Below are 17,997 nucleotides of genomic sequence, written 5' to 3'. Positions count from 1 at the left end.
TTATACAATCTAAAACCTATTTGATTATATTATTATAATATGAGTTATGAATTTTTGAAATAAATTATGCTCTGGAAAATTACGCTCTGATGTAAAGTTGGATTTTTCAAGGTACGACAATTCCGCTTTCTTCCGTCCATACTTGAATATACATAAATTCAGGAAAGCAATCTCTTCTTTCCTAGAAAATACTGATAACAAATAAAAAGAGCTCCTAAAGCAGTTTTATAGAAAAAAATCGCTTTCGCTTATGCCCTAGTCACCGAGTAAAAGAGAAGCAGTGATACGACTCTCGCATCATCGGTCAATTACAAAAAGGTAATCCCGGGGAGGCACTTAATGAATCATTATGGCCGGCGGCCGCGCTCGCCGTGATGCGACCACGATTTATAGTCCGGATTTTATTTTATATTTTATTTTAACGTTGACCACTCGTTACTTGCTCGGCTGATAGGTAAGTCTGATGGGAGTACTTTTTCAAAGTGGATTTGTGGGTATTTTATTTAAATTCGCTTTTGCTTTTAAATTGCGAATTTAAATATTATATTCACGAATAAATATTAAACAGGCATAAATGTTGCGTGTAATTAAAATATCTATCTTATGTTTGTCGTAATGCTAAAATTAGTGAAGGCGCGATAGTGAATTTACATTACATAAGTATAACATCGCTTGGTTGACAAACATACATTCAGCTACAGATTCAAAAGATTAGTTCTTGCAGGGGAGTAAGGGGGGAACGGAGCATAACATCTATCCGGCCCTAGAGTCAACCTCACCTGCCCGCGCTGGTCATTCTTCTCAGAATACTCCCCATACTACCCATACTCCTGATCAGGAAACTGGTCGGAAGAGGCCTCAGCAGCCTTGAGATCTAAATAATCTCAAAAAGGTCTGGTGCAGAAGGCAACGGGAAACCACTGCACTAAATTCCCTAGTAGTTAGCTTCATGGAAAAGGAATACAGGAACCTAACGGCCAACCTTCAGGATTGAAGAGGCACTGGAAGAAGAAAAAGTTCTTGCAGCCGCATCGAACATTAACTGCCCTAAAAGCTTCTGTATAATATAGGTTGTTTAGCAAATTCATTCAGCTTATAAAATAATATCAGTATGCTCTAAAATGATAATACTCCTAATTTATATATTTATTTAAATATTATTACTTTGCCTTAGTAACTGTCGATCAATCGTTTTACTTTACTATCCATACAATTTTGTAGACGATAGAATATCGTATGCAATGGGAAAAAAAAAACATATTAACCTACATCCATTGGGTTTCTCGCGGAGTGCTTTCAATGGGCTGCGAAAATATTTGGGGGAAGATTCAGGGAAGCACTGCTACGCCAGATATTAGCAAACTCTCTTAGTTCATCCATCAGTTGTGCTGAAAGTAGTATACCCCTTGAGGCTACTGACAGAATTTAAAATCACTACCCGTTACTATGAGATTTTGGGGTCAAAATATACTATTTTATAATATATACTAGCGGCCCGATCCAGTTCCGCTCGGGTCTTTAACAAAAAATTCAATGATATTTGACGTTTTTTTATTTAAAAAAATAAAAGAACACTTATTGCGGCATAACTATAATAGTTAGACATATGCTGTCGCGACATTTTTTGTAAGGTAATAATGAGTTCTACAAAGTCATCGTACATTATTTTATACTATCATCAATAGTTTTCGCAGGGCACGCGATGTAAAGAATATTTTAGGTAATTTTTTTACACCTTCAGTTACATTATTGTAGTTTTAGTAAGGATCCCTAATTTAAAAAAATATATATATTGCCTATGTCACTCGGGAATAGTGTAGCTTCGAAACAGTAATAATTTTTCAAATCGGTTCAGTAGTTTCGGAGCTTATTCAATACAAACAAACAAACAAATCTTTCCTCTTTATAATATTAGTATAGATAATTTTAATAGACTCAGCTCAGCAAACTCATTTTTCATTAAGTATACCTTAAGTGGCTGTTGGACAATTTGTAATAAAGAAAAGCTAAGGTATGATTTCTAATTTTAGTATAAAATCTGTTTTACTATGACCAAAAGCCCTTCCTATAGATCGTAACGAGCCTCAAGCAAGACGGACGTTTGAACGATGGAGTCAAAGGCTACTCGCGTCAACATCACTCATAGTGTGACCCTAGCTATACACTCCTATATGTAGGCGCGCTGTGAAAGTTCCGTAAACAAGACATTGACTATAGAGATTTAGATTGGAGCAAGATTCCCCTTGATTTGCTTTAATTTAAGTTGCATCCAGAATATTTAAGTGGCATCCAATATTAGAGTTATTATCGATTGTGTTGGAATCGCGACATACCTAATTGTTTTCATCGTTCTGTTGTAAGTTACTGTTGTTCACTCGTGGTAGGACCTCTTGGGAGTCCCCACGGGTAGGTACCACCGCCCCGCCTATTTCCGCCATGAAGCAGTAATGCGTTTCGGTTCGAAGGGTGGGGTAGCCGTTGTAACTATACTGAGACATTAGAACTTATATCTCCAGGTGGGTGGCGCATTTACGTTGTAGATGTCTATGGGCTCCAGTAACCACTTAACACCAGGTGGGCTGCGAGCTCGTCTATCCATCTAAGCTATAAAAAAAAAGCCAGCATGAATAAATATTACGATCCTGTCTATATTTATTTAAAGGGTGAGATAAACAGACTTCGAACCCATGTGTCCGGATGGGTGGCTGTATTTACATTATGAAGTCTATGGGCTATGGACCTCGAGCTTCATCTGAGCCATTAAAAATAATTGAAAGGACTTAACGGTAGGCAGCGGCTTGGCTATACCCCTGGCATATCTCAAGTCCACGGGCGACGGTAACCACTCACCATCAGGTGGGCCGTACTCTCGTCTGCCTACTAGGGCAATGAAAAAAGAGATATATATATATAATAACAAAAAATAACTTCAACGTTTTCCATTTTACTTGATTCAAATAAAAAATAAAAACCCACCTGGCTTTTGCTGCTCACTTTCAAAATATAACTCGGAATATTTATTCAGTGAGCTTTAATTCCCGTTTTACTAAGCTTTCTGCTGTCCCAACGAGTTCCCGGGGTCTTCGGCTAATTAATAATTTATTAAGCTTTTAAAGAAACCGGGACAGATGTAATGAACGTTTTTACAAAATATCAACGATTCCGCTCGTTGAATACGGGAGTGGTCTTAAGAACTCTTGTAATTCAGTGAAATCTGAAATGTAAGAAATTTTTCTTAAAAATACTGACTTGAAATGAATACTGTAAGCGGTTTTATGAACGTCGATTTACCTAAACATTAGTATTTAAACGTTTGAATTTGGATTTTTTATTAAGGAGGTCGACTGTTTTTCGAGCGTTTTATGAAAAAAATTTTAACGAAGTTCCTTATGGGAAAATGTATACCCGAATAATTGTTTTCTTTATACCTCGATTAGAACTTAAAATTAATATTTTTATAATAAGGAACTTCGTTCCTATCCGGTGTCCCACGACACCACGCATCTTTTTATAACAATTTTAAGATTATATAAAAACTCGTTTACTGTCCTTCGAAATATTTTCACTCATTGAATTATAAAAATTCCTTCTTGAGTGCTTACAAAACTCAATATCAAGATAATAGTAATAACATTTTTGATAAGAATTTCTTCGTTTCGTGATCCTCAATTATAATGGGATTTGGCCTAAAGCTACTAAATAAATGTGCACTTAAAACCAGCATATCTTGATACCTTCACTTCATTACCTCAAAGGCGTTTCGCGTATCACCGAACACATAGAACCTTTTGGATATTCATTAGTTTGATTATAAAAAATACGGTGCTATTTACAGAAATTATGTCTTTATTAGAGCCATTATGGCTATTAAATGCTTGCTCTGTGCTGGATTATGAGTAAATAATGAGATAAATATTTTTTCTAAATTGTGCCGTTGAATGAAATTTCAATCTATGATTTAGTCCAAATATCACTTTCATATTTAATAGAGTTTGTGTTTAATTAAATCTATTTACACAACCGGTGCAATTTTTCATAAATAAAAACGGTTTATCTGTATTCACAAATCACTTCAGAGATGAAAAATATATTTGTATAACGGGAACTAAGCTCAAAATATTTTTATACAAATACAATATAATGTACTTATCTATGATTAAAATATACGAATCTAAAATACAGAGCTGTGATCGAATATAGCCAAATAGAAACTAACTATATTGGTTGCCTTACTTTAAGGCCATGGAAATTTTAACTCTTCGCTACTACCGGATTTTGGGTGTTAATACACTGCCTTCAAATAACAAATCTCGTGAGATTGACGTTTTACTCTGACTACCTCATTGACATTACCATTATATTAATAAATGGATATGCGTGGGTATGGGTGCGAAACTGGGAAGATAACCAAAAACATTACGCAGCTGATTTAGGTTTTTATCAAGCGCTACAAGTGGCATTTTCTGGCCTAAAAAGATTTCCAACGAAGCCCTGTGGTAGGCACGTCGGGAAATGCCAATTGACAGGCACCGCAGATCACCATGGATATGGCAAAGCAGACTTCACGGTGCACTATGGCAGCGGATATGAAGATAATGAGGCTAGCCTGGCCCAAAGTAAAGCCCGTGTTCGCTATGCTCGCGATGGCGAAGTACAATTGAAGCCATCTATCCCATCTGGACCCTTAGGACCTTAAACAACTAATATATACGAGTATATTATATTAATATCGATTAAGTTACCAAATGCTATCAATGTCAACATTTTCAATCACTAACCCATCTAGTTCTTCTACGTCTACACCAAAATATAAAAAAATTATAACTTAAATAAATAGATGTGGTATCTTCTTAACGATAATAATAATTCCGAGTTAATTTCACTAACGAAAATGATATCGAATGGAAATGTATTCACAGAAGCTCGAAAGCAAACAACGAAGCGCTTTGCTTGTTTTTTAGTGCTTCTAAATTGGGTCGTGTAGTTGCACGGTCTGTTCGCTTTCTTACGAGTATCGGGTTACTTAAAAGGAACTGAAAAAAATATATGAGAGTCTTCGAGCAGCTTGAATAATTTAAAAATAATATTAAATTTGATATAGTTATAAAATTTTGTTTTGAAATAACAAATATACAGTAAGACTTTATTTTGTTGGATACCGATCAAATAATGAAATTTATAAAGTCGATGTTGTTTTTTACTTCTGTTAAGAGAAAATGTAACTTTGATGATACTTTGATTGATGATACTAATATGTCTGAAGTTATCTATCCAAGAGATAAGACAGTTTCTAATGTAAAAGTTATGTTCTTCAGTAATCAAAATGAAGGTGCTATCATCACTGCAAAAAGCTTAAGGCTGGCAAAACTGCTTTAGTTTTAATTGGCTTATTAAGGGAAAAGAATATGGATGCACAATAAAGTAATTGCTATTCGAAGGAGACGAGATTTCATGCCCTCATTTTCTGAGCAATAACCGGAAAGCCTATTATTATTATTAGTGATATTTGGTATGAGCTGCCTACCATATAATTGACCACAACATTAACACGATACAAAGAAAGCGTTTGTTACACGCGAAACTATAAAATAAAATTTAAGTTTCATGTAAAATCTATATAATTCGTTACCAGTTTCCCTTGGTACAAAATTACACGACGACGGGCGGTCGTTTTAAAATTTTACACCTTGGATTCTCAATTTCCATAGGAATATCGTGCATAAGTACCGCATTGGAAGCGTAATCATCTACCTGATCGCGAACAATCAGCCTTTGGTGAGTGGGGTGCGTAAATTGTCGCCTCGAGGACAAAGCAGTTATTTCGAGTGAAGAGCCTGAAACATGCATTTCATGTCCTATGAACTTTGACACTTATAAACTGACCGTTTTTGAAATAATATAGAACCAAAATAAAAATAAAAACAATTCTGAAAACGCTTTCCGTGGAACATCACGTAGGGAAACATACCTTAAAAGATATGTTATTTAAAAAATATAACCTACCGTAAAATATAAAGAAATGTGGTGTAAGCACATAATTGGCTGTTCCGGTACACAATGGACTGGTGCTAGTGCCTCAAGCCACGGCAAATGAAGCATGCTCTCACGTAAACATCACCACTATTAAAGACCTCGCACAACTCCTTTTCGTACCCAGAAGCTGTCTTCATTTCAAACGATAAACACTGGCATGGTAGTTCAATGTATATTGGACAGAACCACAAAACAACAAAATGCCATGTACATACGTCACAAGTACATTGAAAATCTTCTGCTGTATTAAATTTTAAGCTACAAAAGGAAAATGTACTGTTAGGAAATTTTTATTATTCCGCCGAGAGCAGGAAAAACATAACATAATGAAAAACTAAGGTATTCGATAAGTTGGCGAAAACTTATAGCTTACTTACTAGTCGTGGATTGTTAGTTCGCGATTTAAAGGATAAAAAGGCTGTTACTAGAAATAACAATATTTAATAAAATGGATCCTGGATGTTTTTTTGTACTTAATGGAGGTTTTATTTTGGTATAGACGAGTGCTCAGGCCTATGGCGCACCTGGCGTTAAGAAATTATCGGAGCCCATAGTTACTATCACAAATCGAATGGCGCCACCAACCTTTGGATGTGAGGTCAAAGTCTACTGCACTGTCTCATCCTTCGAACCGGAACGATTGGCGTTTTGGGAGCATGCGTGGGCGGATAGGTGGATAGGACTGCAACGCAATAGTACATTTCATAAAACAGTACAGTCGTTACTAAATAATATATAATGGAAGCATGGACCTTTTTTCCCAATGTGTTCAACGCCAGAGTCAGATGTAGACAATTCCACAGCTACTGCTATGCGGGAAGCGTTGATGGTACAAGACCGCGCGGGAGGCCACCAATGCGGTGGACCGACCAAATTAAAACTGCAGTGGGAGATCCCCTAAATGAGTGCAGTAGAATGGCCTCGAGCAGGGAGAGATGGCGCGATATCGTGAGACGCATCAAGTCTGCCCCTTCCAACACTACATGACGAACACGACCACTCTGTCAAGAGTGACACGACTGAGAAGAAGAAGAAGAAGAACTTATTAATATAAAAATTAAACTACTAATAATAAAAGTCTTTATTTTCGAAAAATGTTCATCTTTCACTGCTAAGCATTTACAATTTCAACAAATCAGCTTATTGGCTGTGTTGTCTGTCTTATGTCTATTTTCAGTCTTTAACCCTTTGTCTTTTAGTCGCATTTCTAAAATACCACACAAGCCATTCTTTGCTTCTTATGTTTGTTATGTATATGAAGCATATGGTTTTTAATCAAATTATCAAGTCTTAACGTAGAAATAAAGAAACAAATAGGATTTGTTTTTCTTTTATGTTCTATTCATGGAATTTACAATTATTGTAAAATTAAAAGAGATAGGTAGATAAAAATATCGAACTAAAAGTTTATTTGTCGAAATACGTGAGAGGGTTGATTTATAAAGTAAGTTAACTAGACGAGGATAATCAGACGTGTAATATGAATGTATTTTGTATGACTTAAAAAAAAACACTCAAAAAGAAAGATAATTTTCAGCGTGAAGCACTTTTAAAAGACTATCCCCCACACAGACTTCCTGAAGGGATTAAAACAAACAAAAGCTCGAAATGACGTCCCCAAAGTACTGTTACTTTGTATGAGCTTTGTACCCCGATAAGACACGATGGCAACTTTTTTTGCTCACAGTCAGTTTACTCAGTTTTATGTTCCTGTTACTATATAACACAAGAACGTATCAAAGATTAACATTGAAAAGAGAGCTCGCCTTTTTCGATATTTAAGACATAGATTTTTTTGCTTTGACATGTCAAGAGCTCTTGGCCCACCTGATTTTTAAGTGACTACGTGGCTACCATAGTCTGTAGACATCAGAAACAAAAATACCGCCACTGACCTTGAGACGTGAGGCCAAGTCTCCGTTCTATAGTATAAGGGCAACTTCAAGCCGGAACGTATTACTGCTTCACGGCAGAATTAGGCAGTGGTGGTACCTATCCGTACTCCTACCATCTGAAATTACGCAAATTATAATTTTTGCGGGTATGCTTTTTATTAAATAATATTAACCCTTCAACGTGGAGGACATTCGTGAAGATTTGTTAAGCATTTAATTAGAAACATTTGTAACTGCCCTCTGGATTCGAACACCGAGACAGTGGCATCACTCGATACTAATACACCAAGTACCAAACAATGCACCAAGCTTTGCATGGTTGCAATTCTGTGGATTTCTTGATACAATTTAACCCCATAACTGCTTTTAGATTATTATCGTAGTCTCCAACATCTGAAAGCTGGTGAAGGCATCCTTACTATGACACGAGATTGAAATCTCAATATTCAATTGTAACGTAAGCGTATGTACATATATATTATGTAAAGATATAGGAGCTGTCCCAAGTTTTCAATCCAGAACGCATAACTGCTCCGCAATGAAAACAGACAAGGAGGTTACAAACATTATCATCAATAATTACCTAATATTTTTTTTCCTAAATAGATTTTTACTACACGATGTATATGTATATATATTTATTACCTTTAGAGGCAGACGAGCATACGGCCCATCCGATAGTGAGTGGTGATCGTCAACTGTAACAATGCCTGGGACACAGCCAAGTTGCTGCCTACCGCTGAGTAATTACCGCAAGCCTTGTTTCAAAACGCACTGTCGACTGTCGATGAATGTAGCGATTCAAGATAATGTGGATGAACTTTGCTCCAGTGGCGGGACGTGTAATTTTAAAAAGCAGATGGGGGATAAACTCGTAAAAAAAATTTTTTTTATTGCCTTTGTATTCGGACTAGTATACGGCCCACCTGATGGTAAGTGGTCACCATCGCTCATGGACGTCAGCAATGCCAGGGGCAGAGCCCAGGCGCTGCATCCCATTAAGTACTCTCCGCAAGCCCCGTTTGCAGAAGGACATGTCATAGCGCTCGGAAAACACCGTGGAGGGGTGTTCATTCCAAAGCCGGATGGTACGTGGCAAAAAAGATCTTTGGAAACGCACTGTCGACGAACGCAGCGATTCCAGATAATATGGATGAACTCTGCTCCGATGGCGGGAGGTGCGAATTCCTCAGAGCACACCCATGGAACATAATATTGACAAAACACAAAGATAACCTAAGTCCCTCCGTAGCCCTAGAGGTTCCAAACAGGTATATAATATATTTCATATATTTACCATAGTAGCAGTAAAGCGAGACAGGCATTCATTCGTTAAACTAATAGCAACAGTCGGTGTGAGTACTCTGCTCTTTGCTTGCTTGATAGATATTAATCGTCTATAATATGTTACGGTCAGTGATAAATGTAGTTAGTATTAATAATTACCGGTTAGTATTAATAATAGCCGCAACAATTAGTCACACTGTCGTGATTTCTATTTTGTTTATTGCACTGGACTGGTGAACAACCTCACTTGGTGTTAAATGGTCATCGAAATCCATAATTATTACAACACGATATCATATTTACAATTTTATTTCGGACTGGGGCCGAACTTCATATAAAGCTCTAACGCTTAAGGAGATAGGCGGGGTATTTGGGACTCGGTAACAGCCGATGTTAAAGGCTGGGTTGAGGATGGTAGATAGATCCACGTACTAAACATAGAACCAGAACAAGATAGGGTCAACTGTACTCATGACCCCAAGGATGCCCGGCGGAGCCAAGGCAATTGTCGACGACTCTAAGACAAGCAAATGTTTTACCCACATCACCGGGCGGCAGCGCGGGCAAGCCAAAGCTCTGTCTAAAGCTAAGGACTCATAACCTCGTTTAAAGACCGTTTTATTAAAGCACTTAAAAATCTCCTGAAGGGAAGTTCTTTCTAGAGCCGGAAAGCATGCAAGAATGATCTCAGGACCCGCGCTGTAAATGATTGCATTGGTTAAGGGAGCAGAAACTCTGCTATCGTGGCGAAATGGGATCAACTTAATTAAATCCTCCGTGCATCATAATACAAACATAATGTGGGCCTAACCAAAGTCTATAATCGAATAATAGAAGTTAAGCCCAGGAGTTGGTTTCACTAAAGTATCTTTAGTGAAACCTTTACATTCCTTTACTTTAGCTCCTGCTTCAAATCTTCGAAGTCTTTTTTTATGGTATTGGTTTTTTCTAACAGCGGGAAACCGTTTTAATGTCAAGATCTTATAGCAGCAGCGATCTTTGTACATAAAGCGGCTCTATGATTATGTTTTTAATCTTTGCATCCTATAACTTAGTTAAACGTTTCCCAAAGGCCTCATATAGCGTATGCCTTTAATTCTTCTCATGTAAAATGTAGTATATTTTCTGTTTAAATATATTTTTACTGTTAAAATGCTCGTGTATGCATACGACTAGATTAGATTGCGTTCCATAAATTCATGAATGTCTAAGCTATATATATATATATTATTGCTTATATGGGTGGACGAGCTCACAGCCCACCTGGTGTTAAGTGGTTACTGGAGCCCATAGACATCTACAACGTAAATGCGCCACCCACCTTGAGATATAAGTTCGAAGGTCTCAAGTATAGTTACAACGGCTGCCCCACCCTTCAAACCGAAACGCATTACTGCTTCACGGCAGAAATAAGTAGGGTGGTGGTACCTACCCGCGTGGACTCTCAAGAGGTCCTACCACCAGTTTCTGGTTATTATTATAATAATAAGTTACGGATATGCGAATCTAACCTTCACGAGGTAAAACTTTTACTTTTCTAATACATATTTGTAGTATTCTCCTTACTTGAAGATCGTAATTATTTTTCTCGCACGATTTTTTGTCTCTTTAAGCCTCAAGTAACGATTCATTCAGGTTCAATAATGCAATTGGATTATACTATACTACTTACGGTATTGTTAGTGTTTTTTTGTGTCACAATAATTACCGTCAAGCCTCGGATTAGACGACACTAATCTCATTTCTATCAAAGTTTTGGATTTAAACACATCAAAACGTTCAAATTGAATTCGTAATGTGTTTCGTAAAAGTTTTTGATTGCATTAAAAACACATAACAACACAAGTTGGAACATAAAACTTTATAACACCACAATGCTTAATTAGAAAACGTAAAAACCTGAACGCCCTAATTAAAAAACGCCTGTGATACGAAGACGCAATAAAAACTTCGTGTTTATTATTATTGTGTTTTGGATAATCAAAAAATATGCTAAGGTTTTTATGGGATTGTCACTCTGTCATCGGGTGAGTTACGTGTGATACATATTGATTACAGTATTTCCATAAAGTAGTTGTAGTTCCATATTGTTTTCTACTAGGAACTAGGGCAATAGTTCCTATTGTCCTAGTTTCTAGTAGAAAAAATTCTTGGGTTCTATTCCATCGTTAACTAATATAATACATCTGAACGATCTTTGGTCTGATAGTTTTAATTTTGTGCTCGTGACTAGTGGTTTTGCTCACAAATACTCACGGTTACTTGTTCATTATTTTATTCCACTATGCGGGATCGGACACCATGTCCTCTTTTTCCATTCAAATTTCATACTTTTTAATAATGTTCTAGTATTACAATTTTTTACTAAATCATTAATGCAATGCCAGATACTCTGTCAATGTCAGTATTTTTCAGTTAAAAAAACTTACTTTTAATTTCTGCAACGAAGTACAGCATTTGCCGCGCGTCGGCTTCGCCTCATAAAATTATATTAGCTTCAGTTTTGTGACTAACGATGGTGCTTCATCTCTCAGCTTTCGGGCCATTGTTCAACTGACAAGGTCCGCGATAATATTGAAATACCGCAAGTGAATAGAACCTTCATTCGTCTATATATCGTTTGCGGACGATAAACACACGGATAATACGTTCGTGTAGTAATTAAATTATTGTTTTTTTCGGTTTTTGCGAGTAGACAAACATAATTAAGAGAGTGAAAAATGAGTAGAATGATTCAAATTAGTTTTACGGTTTGATCGCATTTGTGATTTAATGACGTCATTTATTTTCTCGCGTTTCGAATGGTTTACAGTTTTTGTGGTCGTAAACCACTGAAGCGTGGAGATTAAGTAGTAAAAGTGGTTTGAATTAAATTTAATTATCAGTCCGGTAATCTTATTTTTGTATAATATAATATTTTTTTGTTATTTTTTTAACCTCAACATTGTCATTTCGCACAATGAGTATATGCTTAGCTCAAAATCTAAACAAGCAAGGCTTCTATCAATTTTAAAAACTAATGCTAAGCCAATACCTGTTTATGAACTACTTTTTCGAGAAAGTATTCACAAATATTGTGTGACAAACTAACATAGACCAAAATTTTGAAGATACTATTGTTACGGCGGATTGTGAGCACGCAGGTGTAGACGCCACCGCATTGCTTCTTTCTCGCGTGAAAAAATTATGCTTGTTGAATTGAACAAAAGCCTTTCTACAATTAATTTGATATTTCAAGCGCATACTTCAAGGTAGGTGTCCAAGTGCTTGTCGGTATATTTAGAGCAATAAAAAAAAGGTATACAACTTCACAGGTTTTTCTTCATTGCCGTGCTACATTTAAAATTCATTTAATAGGTTGCTCGCAATCCGCGCAAGCCGTACGTCCCGTCTATTTACATCGATTTCTTGCTATCCGTATGATTAATCCATTGTGTGGACGCTACCGTTTCTACTTTGACAAGGCCACAATTGACTATAGACGTATAATTACAAATAGATTTCCATGTGTTGTAATTCAACAGAATGCAATCACGTAAACGATTGCCGATACTTACAAAACTTAAACATAAAAAAAATTGAGAATTTGTTCCTTAAAATGTAACAATACTTATGTAAATCAATTTAGTCTCAGTAATGGATTCTAAATTTTTACATTATTGTGTGATATTGAAGTAGCAGAAAATCACTTGAAGTCAATTGAAACAAAATTTCAAAACTTAAAATATTCGATGCTCTTTATTTATGGATGTACCTATAGTACAGTCGTTTTTGGTATATAATTATTTTGAGTCTTCGACGTTAGCTTGCAGCTGTGTGCATTATAATTGCAACTTCTACAACATAATTATATCAAAGCGGGGATGTCTATGCGTAATCACTTAACTTTGAAGTCGTCGTGGCCTAAAGGATCCGGTGCATTCGTATCTAGCGATGCAACGGTGTTCGAATCCCGCAGGCGGGTACCATTTTTCTAATGAAATACGTACTTAACAAATGTTCACGATTGACTTCCACGGTGAAGGAATAGCATCGTGTAATAAAAATCAAACCCAAAAAAAAGACATAAGATGGGCTGTGAGCTTTCCATCTACAGTAGTAAAAACCCAGCGAAATAACGATAGGCGAAGTAAGAAGCACTCATTAGTTTAAAATCATTATTACCAAACTCTATCTATCTACACAGGTATGACATTCAAAGTATTTAAGTGGATTCGTATTGAGTATTTTTCTATTGTCCATATTTAATTTGACTATATTATGCACTTCATTAAGTACGTGACATGCGATTTCTAAAGTATTGAATAAAAATAATTTAGATTTCAATACATTGCTGTCGTCACACTAACTTGCTCTTTTTTGTTTTTCGAAGTTCTTAATTTTTATTTCTTTAATATTATATAACTGTTAAGGGTTGAATACTACAGCCAGTCTAGCGTTGGGGACACTTTTTAAACCAGTGCTAGGAAAACGAATAGTATTTACAATATACCTGCTCAAGCAAAAATCTAGCATTTCCACTTTGTGATTTGTAAGCACACGTAAGAAGACAAGAAAAAAGACATTCTCAATACCTAGCTTTTTTATTGCTTAGATGGGTTGGACGAGCTCACAGCCCAGCCCACCTGGGTTACTGGAGCCCATAGACATCTACAGCGTAAATGCGCCACCCACCTTGAAATATAAGTTCTAAGGTCTCAGTATACTTACAACGGCTGCCCCACCCTTCAAATCAAAACGCATTACTGCTTCACGGCAGAAATAGACAGGGTGGTGGTACCCACCCGTGCGGACTCACAAGAGGTCCTACCACCACCAGTAATTACGCAAATTATAATTTTGCGCAACAAAAACTTTGTATCCGTTTTTACGAAAATTGCGCGGACGGAGGAGTATAAAATTTCCCACACTTATAGAAAATATAGAGAAGGAGTGCAGAATGCTAATATTTTTTTAAAAATAATGCATATAATATATATTAAATCAATAAAAAAAAAAACATTACACACACTACTGTGTATTTGACACACACACGCAGTATGTATACTCTTTGTTTATTGTCAAACTTTAGTTAATGCTTAAAGTCTGTGGTCAAATTGAAAATAGGTTAATATTGTTTATCTTTAATATTATTTGTCTATAATGTAGTCTTGGCGAAATCTGTGATTATAGAAGTAAAAGAGTCTATGACAATAGAATCATAATAGTGTACAAACTTATAATTTCAATTAATTATAGTCCAATTTCGACTACTGCGGGACCACTAGTTAGTATAGATATGTTTATTTAAAGCTGCTTATTTTAAGATATATAAATGCTGTCACAATATGCCAAAAAAATACATTCATATCAAAGAACAATTTCGAATAGCTTCAGGCACGAACAGATGCCGCGAAGAAATCAAAAGGAGTTTCGTATTTATTAACGACATAGGAACGTTTCATAATGGCCGTTATTGAGCAGATGGCCGGACCGAACGACTCCGGAATAAGCAAATTACGTACGTAGTGGCGGCGGGCACGTAATTAGCTGGGACATTTTCTCGGATCGGCCAACTGCTTACTTCGTTGTACTAGTGAGAACGAAATTAATATTAAAAAAAATAATCTATACTAATCTATACAGAGGAAAGATTTGTTTGTTTGTTTGTATTGAATAGGCTCCGAAACTACTGAACCGATTTTAAAAAATCTTTCACTGTTTGGAAGCTACACTATTCCCGAGTGACATAGGCAATAATATTTTTTTTTAAATTAGGGATTCTTACTAAAACTACAATAATGTAACTGAAGGTGTAAAAAATTATCTAAAATATTCTTTACATCGCGTGCCCTGCGAAAACTATTGATGATAAAATAAAATAAGGTACTACGACTTTGTAGAACACATTATTATTTACAAAAAGGGTCGCGACAGCATATGTCTCTAACTATTATAGTTATGCCGCAATAAGTGTTTTTATTTAAAAAATAAAACAACGTCAAATGAGTCGTCTATTATCAAAGGCGGCAATCTGTACATTTGGACAAAAATTTTTTATTGATATGTCAATACAGATTTATTTGAATATAATCGTCTCCTTCAAAGAATACGGTTCAAAACCTGCATTAAATAAAGGTTAATAGTTAACCTGTTATTTATCTAAGATGTCGTTCCGAAGAGTTTTGTGACTGCCAATTGAATACAAAGTCAATAATTCGTTTTTCTGATTTACCAATCATTGTCCAAAAGTCAGATTGCCGCCTTTGATAATAGACGACTCAAATATCGTAATTATCGAGGCAAATACCATAACACTTCACGGAACCTACCACAATATCTCTGAAACTCCAATTTGAAATACCAAAATAAGTTTATTTCTCGACTTATCTCGTTTCAAGATAATACCAAAGACCAAAATATAAAGAGAAACCCGCTCAATCGTATTATATAAAGGCTGTTATCTCATTCAAACTGGAACTCACGACCGGTAGCCTCAGAAACAGCCGATCAAACGCGACCCACCAATAATTACGCAAAGCAACTAAAAATGACAACACTATTTTTTTTTTTTAACTTTACCCTATCACTTTCCTTCATCACTGTACCTTAAGTACAAAAAGTACTGATTTCACACAAACTGATCGGAATAAAATAAAAAAATGTAAATTTACTATTTCGCACCCACACACGCGCACATTTCACATTATCTTATTAATACGAATGAAATTGCCCAATGGAAATCATACTTCCTGCTTACAATGTGTCAATGAGTAATTATTTAGTAGTTTTACAGCGTTGTTTTGAAAGGGTAGAACTTTTATGACGGGCCGTCGTCATATGTCAGGACTTCCTTAATTACAGTAGAAGATTGAGGTATAAAAATAGAGTTAACAATGTTTTTAAAGCGTAATGTAATAACTTCTAACATTATTCTTTTTCAATTAATATAAATGTATACTACTTAAGAATATGTTTTTATTTTTTCCTACCTAAGCTGATAGCCTTGAGAGGCTATTTCAGCGTAACCTTAGCTAGTGGGTGAGCTTACGGGGCTCAAACCGGAGTGATGCTAACATTGGCCCTAGCAAGAGCAGTGCTTTGCAGAATCTACCACCTGATCTGAAACGCGACCCACTCAAAAGATCCGGCGAGAAACTCAGTAGGCAGTGTCTGTCGGTTAATTCGAAGACGGTGACCGGTGCTTGTGGTACCTAAAAGCACTGTTAATGGATCGGGAGGATCCGTAATGACGTGTTTTGGGCGACGTCGACTATTTACCATTCTGTCTACAGGATCGGGTATCATTTTGAAATAAGACACATGCCATGGCTATACTTTTTACTAAGACATTAAAATATTTTTACTAAAGCATCGCGATATAATAACGGCCGTCTGGTGTAGTGGTAAGTGACACGGTCACTACACAAGTGGTCGCGGGTTCGAATCCCGCCAAGGGAAGATATTTGTATGATAAATATAAATGTATTTTCCAGGGTTATGGATGTATCTTAAATATATGTATGTGTATAATAAAAATCTTACATTTATTTCCGTTATCTGGTATCTATAAGACAAGTTCTTTACGAACTTATCATAAGACCAATTAACGTGGCGTGATTGTTAGTAAATATTTATATTTATTACATCCAATGTCTACAATTCATATCGAAATATTACTAATAATCTAATCCAAATGGTTTTTTTTACATAACAGTATGTCTTTGTATTGTAAATATATATTAACGATCTAAACAACTAAAAGCGAATAAGTGCATGAAGGAACTGCTAGCTCTGACGGTTTATTCGGAAGCCACAATACGCCTCACTAACGAGTTGCTAGGCTGAATAAAACATGCTGACTTGGGGTTTAAAATGTAAGAATTTGCGTTTTCTTTGGTTGTTTACATATACAGGGTGTCCCGTAAATAATAATCCAATCGTAAGGCAACGATTGTTTTTTCTAATTATCTCCAACTAATTTGGATGATTTTTTGAATTTGTAGGAATGTCAAAAATAATATACCCATGTACCTATGTATGTTTAAGCATGATATGAAATCGCTAAAAACGATTTTTATACGACCTCAATATGAAAGTACTCTGCCTAATACAATCAATTCTGGTTAACCATTACAAAAGAAAGATAGAATTTATGGGTATTGTCTAATACAGTTACCGGATACTTTTTATTAGAATATAGCCTGGATCTTATGCCTTGGGCCACGCGTTAAACAGCATTGCTTCACTTTGCAGTGGAATCTGTTTCGTGGCTCCCTAAACGTCTGTGTAAAAGTTTAAACACGAAAATGGCTAGACTTTAAGTAATGAATATTATATTATCTTAAAATAAACATTAACATTTAACAAAAAAGGTTAATGATTGTCTTTAATTTCAAAACATAGTAATAAAAAAAGAATCAAATCAAATTTACTTTTAAATGACATTTTATATTCACTCTCAATTTTGTATGGTTTTGCAAAGCTAAAAACTTAAAGCATTTCAAATCGTTTGGAATTACACCAAACTGCCACAATTCTTGCAAATGCTAACAAATTTTCTGATCTTCACTTTGTTTTGTAGTGGAGCCGTCAATATCTGATTCCATTATAATTAGTTTACGAAAACCATAGACATCAGAGCATAAATGCACACAACTTGAAAGAGTTTAAGGTCCAAATTTAAATTACATTCTATATCGGCTGGATATAGAATATATATCTGATATACAAAGGAAGAGATTACTGTCTCCCCCTCAAAAATAGGACAGAAGCATTGTAGGTATTTTGTCTACGAGAAGGA

At 35.7% G+C, this 17,997-nt stretch overlaps 1 long non-coding RNA gene across 1 annotated transcript in view; it reads right to left on the bottom strand.

Moving 5' to 3' along the window:
• LOC149500123 (uncharacterized) overlaps positions 1–7,061 on the bottom strand; it is a 42,659-nt gene extending 35,598 nt beyond the window's left edge. The window contains exons 1-2 of the long non-coding RNA XR_016325219.1: positions 5,630–7,061; positions 2,977–3,214 (exon numbers count right to left, since the gene is read on the bottom strand). This is a non-coding gene — a long non-coding RNA (uncharacterized LOC149500123). The remainder of the gene's footprint in view (positions 1–2,976; positions 3,215–5,629) is intronic.
• Between the last annotated feature and the right edge of the window lie 10,936 nt (positions 7,062–17,997).

The sequence above is a fragment of the Bombyx mandarina genome, chromosome 23 (genome assembly GCF_030267445.1).
Source record: "Bombyx mandarina strain Sakado chromosome 23, ASM3026744v2".
Taxonomy (NCBI): Eukaryota; Metazoa; Arthropoda; class Insecta; order Lepidoptera; family Bombycidae; genus Bombyx; species Bombyx mandarina.
Note: the sequence above shows the minus strand (reverse complement) of the source record. Positions and strands in the feature narration are given on the sequence as shown.